Source organism: Astatotilapia calliptera, chromosome 13, assembly GCF_964374335.1.
Source record: "Astatotilapia calliptera chromosome 13, fAstCal68.1, whole genome shotgun sequence".
NCBI lineage: Eukaryota > Metazoa > Chordata > Actinopteri > Cichliformes > Cichlidae > Astatotilapia > Astatotilapia calliptera.
The window spans coordinates 2,671,535-2,675,170 of NC_137434.1; the positions used below are offsets into that span (position 1 = coordinate 2,671,535).

General features: G+C 39.7%; 1 long non-coding RNA gene across 1 annotated transcript; it reads left to right on the plus strand.

The window, feature by feature from the left end:
- Positions 1 to 690: 690 nt before the first annotated feature.
- On the plus strand, positions 691 to 2,552 carry LOC145419748 (uncharacterized). Its single transcript, XR_013901089.1, has 3 exons — positions 691 to 941; positions 1,119 to 1,255; positions 1,342 to 2,552. It is a non-coding gene; the product is annotated as an uncharacterized LOC145419748 (long non-coding RNA).
- Positions 2,553 to 3,636: the final 1,084 nt, after the last annotated feature.

Below are 3,636 nucleotides of genomic sequence, written 5' to 3' on the forward strand. Positions count from 1 at the left end.
ATGCAGGTATATATTATGATGACATACACGAATAAATACAGACAATTATATTTTCTTGATTATAGTAGATTTTGTAGAATCAAAAGTTTTTGTGATGAATGAGTTTTTGCTTATCATGTTTTACAGGTAAAAAATGTCAAAAGTTATAAACTATCTTTAGGCTACCAGAGATGTCTATAATGATACATTATGTAGAGAAAAACATTAGTACAGCTTACAGAATGTGTATAAAAACTGATGTAGAAGTAAATGGATAGTTTTCTGAAAGTTCCCGACTACAGTTTAACACCACCCACCCAGCTCAGCCCCCAAGTGTCTATGTAATGCTGGTATGGTGTGTGAGTTTGACTTGGCCTTTATCCGGGTGGGTTTGGGTTTGGGTGGATAAAGGCCAAGTCAGAATGCTCTGAGCAGCTGGAAAAAGCTGCTAATAAACAAAGACATCAGAAAGTGTGGGCTTTAGGTGTAGCCCCCGCTTTCTGATGCACTAATTAAACTTAGTAACCGACACCCCATACCAGCATTACATAGACACTTGGGGGCTGAGCTGGGTGGGTGGTGTTATAAGCACGTGTTTTGTTAGATATATTTTTTCAGATAGGGCACAGTCTCCTTTGTGGGAAAACCTTCAAACTTCACCATCCTCAGCTGAAACAACAACATCTTAACACCATCTTCATAAACTGCTGAGCCAAACCTGATCCATCAGTGCTGGACTGCACAGATAACCACATGCCACAAGGAGACTGCTGTGTTATGAACTGCCATACCAGTGTGTCTTCAATGGAGAAGATGACACACCCATCACCTGACCTCCTGCCTGATCTGGAGACCATCATCATGCTGCCACACTACAACCTCTGAGACCATCAATGATGACTCATACTGAGGAAACTGTATTTCCTGTCAGAGATGCTCAGTGATCCTCAGAGCAGAGAGAGGTATGATTCTTTATCTTTGATAAAAAATGTCAGTGTTTTTAATTCAATTAATTAAAATCCTGTTTATTGCATAAATAATTCCACACTCAAATGATTATACTTGTTGACACTTTTTGAGTTTTAATTGACATTATAGATTACATATCTATGCTTTTTCTACTCTGTCTCTCTGTGCAGGTATTGCTGTCTTCTGAGTTCTTCAGTGTCCCAACTGAGACATTCAAACCTCCCTGCAGAGCTCATGTCTTTCCTCACCATCATGGGAGTGTGAGATTGCTCTGGATTCTGGTTATGTGGCCCACAGCACCTATAAGGTATTTCAATATTGTTCATTGTATAACTTATTTGTAGTTTTTAGGCCTTAACACAAATAAAATGTTCCTTTTTCTGTATTTTTTAGAACAAGCTCGTCCAGTGTGCCTGCATTCCAGCTTCACAGAAAAGAACATCAGACACCAGCGAGGGAGGATAAGAAAGACAGACACAACAACATTGTCATCCCCTATGTAGCCGGTGTATCAGAAAAACTCAGGAGAGTTTTCTCCAAATACGACATCCCAGTGTACTTCAGACCCAGTAACACACTCAGACAGAAACTGGTTCACCCGAAAGACAAAACTCCTAAACACAAACTTAACAATGTGGTGTACGCTGTACAGTGCAGCGAGGAATGCCCAGACTTCTACATCGGAGAGACCAAACAGCCACTTCACCAGCGCATGGCACAACATAGAAGAGCCACCTCCACAGGACAAGACTCAGCAGTTCATCTGCATCTAAAGGACAAAGGTCACTCTTTGAGGATGCCAATGTTCACATTTTGGACAGATGGAGGAGTGAAAGAAGCCATTTACGTCCACTGTGAGCGACCATCTTTGAACAGAGGCGGTGGTTTACGACACCAACTGTCTGCCATCTATAATCCAGTTTTGAGTTCCCTCTCCAGACACCGTAACGTCCACTCACATCCTGGGAGTGGGCGTGGGTGATTTCCTGACCTCAGGAAATCACATGATAGGGTGGGGCCAGGTTTCACAATGAGCTCACCCGAAACCCTGGCTGATTGGGACCCACACCCACTTTCACACCTTGGCTCATGTGATTAGGTAGAGGATCATCAGGGGGTTCTTTGTCCCTCTTTGGGGGGAAACTCCCACTGGGTTTAAATCTGGGACTCTCCACCATTGACCCTTAGAACTGAAGAAGCTTCTCGGATGAGAGGTGAAACGTCTTCAAGGAACTCAAAGAAGTCCAGACGCTTTTCTTTCCAAGCTCCTTAGACTTCACTTGTGTTAATTACATTTTATTTGTTGTTGTTTTCTTTTAGATTTATATGCAGTGATTGGATGTGGTGGAGCTTTGTTAACCGTGTGGAAAACATCTGTTTGTGATGATATTTACAATGAGGCTTTAAGGTGACAGTTTCCATGTAATTTCAATCCTTTTACTAAGCAAAAACATGTTTGCAATTAACATGTTTTTTCAGTTTTGTCTTTTGGATTTATGGTTAACATTCCTCTGTGACAGCAAATACTAAACTGGTCCAAGTAACCAGCATATCATTGGTCAAAGGCAAAAAGGACCACATGTCACACTAGCAATGAATTTTTGACTTTGTTTGTGTTAGTATAGAGTAGGTCTAACAATGGTTTTCCACATCTGCTCTAATATATATAGATAATGGGTCAGACATATAAAGTCATTTTGAAAAGTTCATAAAGGTCATTTATATGTGTTCCTCTTTATCATTTTATATCAGGTCACACAGCTGACTTGAGTTTTGATCAGAGTAGAACCATAACATTCATGCTAATGGTTCTACTGTTTACAGTTACTTTATGATGGATTTCACCCTGGTCACAGCACTATGTGAAAAGCTGTTAGAGGTAAAGTTAAGCCAATTAATACATCATCATAAGTCACTCTCTAACGCAGGGCAGTGATTATTATTCACTGTAATTTATTCCACAACAATGTTCTTTATTTGATTCTTTAAATATGCACATCGATTGTTTTAGCTCTGTGACTCTCCACACCTGAAATATATCACAATGTGGACTTCATTTCGACAGTATTTTGTAGATTGGTACCATATTTATCATCGAATCATCTTGTGCACTTATTAACTAAATGTTGTTTGTTTTTGTTTTTTTGTTTGTTTGTTTGGGGGTTGTTGTTGCCATTTTTACCTTTCACCAACTGTGTAAATTCTGCAATTTTACCTTGGTTTTGTTTCACATCAGTTTATCTGCTGGCTGGTATTCCTGTCTTCCTTCTCTCACCCCAACCGGTCGCAGCAGATGGCCGCCCCTCCCTGAGCCTGGTTCTGCTGGAGGTTTCTTCCTGTTAATAGGGAGTTTTTCCTTCCCACTGTCGCCAAAGTGCTTGCTCATAGGGGGGGTCATATGTCATATGATTGTTGGGTTTTTCTCTGTATCTATGAAGCGCCTTAAGGTGACTTTTGTTGTGATTTGGTGCTATATAAATTGAATTGAATTGGTTTTCTTTCTTTTCTAATGTTTCTGGTCATTTTTCACAGTTAAACAAGTAACTTTGAGGTTACGTCATCGTTTTCAGCTGTTATCTGTATACATTTTTTTCCTAATAATTACATTTCTGCAAAATTATAGCAGTTCTGGTAAGTTGTAATATTTCTGCCAAGTTATTAATTTTTGACTAAATTATTACATTTCTG